This window comes from Bubalus kerabau, chromosome 10, assembly GCF_029407905.1.
Source record: "Bubalus kerabau isolate K-KA32 ecotype Philippines breed swamp buffalo chromosome 10, PCC_UOA_SB_1v2, whole genome shotgun sequence".
NCBI classification, from domain to species: domain Eukaryota; kingdom Metazoa; phylum Chordata; class Mammalia; order Artiodactyla; family Bovidae; genus Bubalus; species Bubalus kerabau.
In genome coordinates, this window is record NC_073633.1 from 91,543,575 (window position 1) to 91,549,203 (window position 5,629).

Genomic DNA, 5,629 nt, shown 5'->3' on the forward strand with positions numbered 1-5,629 from the left:
CAGATGGGGAAGAAAACCCCCTGCAGAGGGAGTGGGTTTTGCCAAGGATTCACTGCCCATTATGGAAAGACTCGCCTCAAACCCAGGTTAGTCACTGCCCGGAGCTGGCCACGTCACCACAGGGTGAACTTCAAGTCCAAGGGGAGGGCAGGTGGCTGCTGGGGGAAAATCCTTGCTGTCCTGCCTCCGGGGCCCCTGATGCCCATGAAAGGGCATTGCTAGCAGAGGGCCAGGTGTCCTCGGCCCTCTCAGAGGAGGCTGCCTGAGTCCTGCCACATCACAGTCTCTGGGGCCTGGGGAAGGCTGGGTGGCAGGGACATCGACCCAACTCTGAGGTAGGACTCTGCAAGGTCCGGGTCACCGAGCTCACACCCAGAGTAATCACAGAAAAGAGGCGAAGAGGCTGGGACTGTACCTGGGAGTGAAGCACGTGGCTTTGAGCTGTATGAGGCAGGGGCCTCGCTGCCCTCCTGCCCGCAGGGGCCTCCTTCCTCCCCCTTCCCACCTCAGGCTTTGGGCTCTGGGGGAATGAACCATTTTTAGTTCTCAGGGTACCTCACTCTCTCTCACTTCTGGGCCCATGTGTGCTTTAACCCCAATATGAATCTCGGCCTCTTCATTTATTTTTCCATTAGAAACTAAGCTCTTCAATGTTTTGTCTCTATGCGATATGGCTTTCCCTGAAACTTGAGGGAGGCGAGTGTTCTAGGGCAGGTCCCCAGCACTCAGCTTGCCTCTTCCTTTGTCTCCCCCCCACCTCCCTACCTGGATTCCTTGGGAACCCCCAATCTCCCTCCACCCCTCGTGCAGAGTAACTCTCCCTTCTCCAAAGCCTCAGGGCACCCTGGACTCAGAGATGCACCTTGACCAGACCAGCGAGCCTGTCTTCCTTGCCTTGCTTTTCTTCCCACCCCCGCCCCTCCCGGGTTCACACACTTGGTATTTTCTGCCTTTTCCCCCTGAACTGTAAATGCGATGAGTGCAGCACTCTTTCTGTTCTGTTCCTAGCTCGAAACTCAGGACCCAGGACACTGTAAGTGGATGCACAGTCATCGCTTGAGGAAGGCCTGTCGACTGACTTACAGCCTGAAAGAATAAAGGCTCTGTTGTCAGAAGGAACTGGCACCACACGTCCCAGGGTGAGAAGCAGCGCTGCGTGAGCTCAGCTCTCCGACCTGCCACTCCTTCAACATTTGCTTTGATGCTGCCCGAGACAGAGCACACGCAGCGCGAGGTAGCTTTCCTCTACTAGCTGTGGGGTTCGAGCAAGGCTCTCAGCTTGCCTGAGACTCCTCCATCTGCAAGATGCACTTCCTCATTGCCCCCCTCCCCACCCCCTGAGTCTGGGGTGGGAGTTGGGTAAGAAAGTCTCGGGAATCTCCCACGTGCCGCTCTTCCACTTCCGCTTCCTCTCCCCTCCCCCACCTTCCCAGACCCGACTGCTTCCATCTATGGAAGCCGCTCTCTAAGGGGCCCAGGTGGGTCCCTGCTTGGCCACTGGATCTGCCTTCCTAGCTTGGGTGGGCTGGGGGAACCACTCCCTGCACCTGCACCAGTCTGTAGCCGGGAAGGATGTGTATATCATGGAGAAGAGTGACTGGGGTGCAGGAGGGCTGGGTTTGGCCTCAGAACAGCTAAAAATGAGATTTGAAAAGCAGCCATCTGCCCCCCTCAGGTGACCACCAGATGTGTGGTGGCCTCTGAAGTCTTTCTAATCCTGAGGTCCTTGTTCGAGAACCAAGGTGACAGCCACTGCCGGTGAAGTCAGCAGGGTTTGCTCAGCTTTGCTGAGAAATAGCTACTTCTTCCCTCCTGGGGCGATTAAGCTAGTGTACCTTTTAAAAGATTTTAAGCTTTATTGCTTTCTTGAAATAAAGTATTCCTCCCATTTCAGAATGAATTGTGCTTCCAATGGATTTCTCCCAATTTTCTTTGTTTGGATTACAAAAGTAATCCGTTGACTTACAGAAAACTTTGGGAAATGTGCAAAGACACAGAATGAAATGAAAACCTCTCCTAATCACTTGTTAATATTTTGGTTTATGCCATTCCAGAATTTTTTTCCTTGTATTCCCAATCATATATATGTATAGCCATATATGTGTTTTCCACATGTACATATTGGGTCTTATTTTACATCCTATTTTATAATACACTGCATAAGTCCTGGCAGGTAGTAGGCAATAAATATCACCAAGGCTAATAAGCATCACTTAGTGAGTGCTTACAATATGCCAGGAAAGATGTTAGGTGTTTTGTAAGCCTTATCCCATTTAGTCCTAATAATGATCCTATGAGGCAGGGCCTGACCCATGTTTTAGAGATGGGAAATCCAGAGAGGCCCAGAGAGGTTGTCACTTGTTAAAAATGTAGTCAATGAGTTGGACAAACACCGAGTCTTGTATTTTTGGTAGGAACAAAATACACACTCGCTGGTTTAAAGTGTTTTCAACAATGATTTAAGCAATGCCTTACTGCCTCGTTAGGTGAGAATTTTTACTGAGAAAGAGATGAAAACATGTTCTGGTCTTGGAGGCAGGGAGTCTGGCTCTGCAACTGAGTTGGTTGTATGCCTTGGAGCAAGGAACTTCACCTCCTTGACCCTCAGTTGCCTGGTCTACAAAATGGGATTTGTGTGGGGAGAAGGGTTAGTGCTGTGACTCACAGAGAGGAATGTTTGCTATGATTGACAGATGTTGATGGCAGTTGGAAAGACATCAAGAAATCAAAGGCACATAACATGAAGCTTGCTTTACAAGGCTCACTTGTGACATTTCAGGGCAAGATCAGCCAGGGTGGGGCTGACAAAAATTGTGATATTGGATGGTGGTGAGTGTCTCCCTGACCCTTGACCCAAGGCCAGGTTCACTTTCTAGGAAGGACTTATGGGCTGTAGCAGTGAGACCACTTATCAGTTTGTCTTTCAGAAAAAGGTAATGTCTCAGTATGCCCAACTCCTAAAATAGCACATTTGCAGCTCTAAAATTTTTGTGGTTTAAATAAAAATCAATGGCCAGGGAGAATAGAAAGCACAGGATACCTGAATTTGAATAAATTTGAATTGTCTTGCAATTAGGGGCCTCCCAGTTTCCCTCCTTCCTTGTGGCTCATTAACTTCTCTGGGCCTCAGTTTTTCCAAGTGTCAGTACCTCCCTCTTCAAGACGATGTGGGGGCAGATAACAATACATGAAAAGGTTTTAGCTCAGGGTCTTGATCATAATAAAAAGTACCCTTTGTGAGCCTGGATATATGAGGTGGACGAGAACACAGGCTTTGGGGTGTTCTGCCCTGGTTCCGCCTGTCACCAGCTCTGTCATCCTGGGCAAGTTACTTTGCCTCCCTGAGCCTACCTCATGGGGTTTAGTATAGCTAATGTACGCTAATGTATGTAACAGCTGATCCGGAGCAGACGCCCAACATCAAGTACTACGGTGAAGTCCTCCTTGCTGTCTCCTGGTCGCGTCACTTGGCCTTTTGATCCTTGTAAAGCCTTGATTAGACGCCGCCTTGTATTGTCGTCTTGTTTTTTTTTTCTCCAGCGCTTAACTCTGGCTCGTTTCACGAGGCTCAGACCTTTGAAGGCACCATCTGGGACACAGACTTCTTTAGTATTCCTTCCAGGGACTCATATATGTGCAGGCTCAATAAATCTTTGCTGCCTTGAACTGCATCTGATTGATGGCTCTTTCCCTGTTGATTTCTCAAGGTTTCTCCCAGATTGAGCTACAACCCTTGGGGAAAATTGCAGCAGCCTGCCCGAGTGCCCTGTGACCTGAGCTCTTGGCTCTGCTGAAAATGACAAATGGAGAAACTGAAGGGCCTGAGTGTCACCGCAGGCATCTGACAGCTCAGGAGATGGGCTACTCAGCCCCCTCCCTGGCCCTCCCAGCCACCTGACTCAACAGCAGTTTTGTGGGACAGCTGTGGCCTTAAATGGCACCAGAGCTTAAGATGTGTCCCCTATTTACATAACTGCTGCTTTAATGACTACAGCAGGTCCTTCTGTGGTCCCAGTAGGTTATGGGGAGAAAAAGTTAAACAAACATAAGAAGTGAGGGAGGAGGAGATTAAGGACTTAACTGTAGATTTGTATTTTGTTTCCCCAACTGAGTGTAAGTCATTACAATGGGGAACTTCCCACCCTCCCAAACCCTGAATTATTTCTGATAGTTTACCACTAGAAGAGGGAATTGTGCCTTGTGCTGGCATGCTCAGTTATGTCTGACTCTTTGCAACCCTATGGACTGTAGCCCACCAGGCTCCTCTGTCCGTGGGATTTTCCTGGCAAGATTACTGGAGTGGGTTGCTCTTTCCTTCTCTAGGGGATCTTCCCAACCCAGCGATTGAACCCACGTCTCCTGCATTGACAAGTGAATTCTTTGGCACTGAGCCACCTGGGAAGCCCCAAAAGAGGCACTAAAGACTAACTAAAGTAAAATAATTGACATTTGGAGTCAGGGCAGAGCTGAGGGGGTCGATATGCTAATTTGTGTATCTAAAACTGCTTGTGAATGTAGTTCCATAATTCAAGGCTGTTTAGGAATATTGGGCTACTTTGTAAAACCCAAACCTTTTTTTTTTTTTTTTCACTTGTCTGATTTTAGGGATTGTAAAGTCATTCATTCATTGAACAAACATGTATTGATCTAGGGGCTATGCTGTGTACTTAGTTACTCAGTCATGTCTGACTCTGTGCAACCCCATGGACTGTAGCCCAGCAGGTTCCTCTGTCCATGGAGATTCTTCAGCCAAGAATACTGGAGTGGGTTGCCATTCCCTCCTCCACGGGATCTTCCCAACTCAGGGATTGAACCCAGGTCTCCCTCATTGCAGGCAGATTCTTTACCATCTGAGCCACCAGGGAAGCCCTAGATTTCGTGAATACAAGGTTTATTCATTGGGCAAATATTTGCTAAAACCCTACGTGCAGGCCCTCTGTTAGGTGCCGAGGACAAAGCTATGAACAAGACAGACACGCAAGCTAGCTTTGTAGGCCTAGTGGGGAATAAGAGGCAGACGAATGGCCAGTCTAATATACAGTACAAAATGCTAAGAGGGATTTCACAGGGTGCTAAGGAAGTTCTCAGTAAGAATCCCAGACCTGGACTTAGGGATTCAGAAGAAAGTGACAGCCAAGCTAAGCCTGATAGGAAAATAGGAGTCAGCCAGGTGTGGAGGTGGGTGTAGAGAGGCAGGAGGGAAAATCATTGCAGGCACAGGAGGGACCTAGTACAAAAGAACTGCAGAAGATAATCCAGGTTATGCTTCAACAAATGAAACAAAACCCTTCAACCTCTAAGTAGCTTGACACAAGAAAACTTCTCACTCAAGAGAAGCCTGATGTGAGATCAGGGCAACTGCTTTCATGGGATGACTGAGGGATCCAGGATGCTTCCATCTCAAGACTCCACCATTTCAACATATGGCTGAGGAAGAAGAAAGAGAGAGAAAAGGAGGGGAAGGGGCAGGAAGAAGGAGAGGAAAAGGAAGGCAGAGGGAGGGAGTACACTGGAGATCCAAGTGCTTTAGCCTAGGAGTATCCACATGACTTCTGCTCATATCTCATTGGCCAGAACTAGTCACATTGCTTCATTTAACTGCTACAGGACAAGAAATATAGGCAAGCAT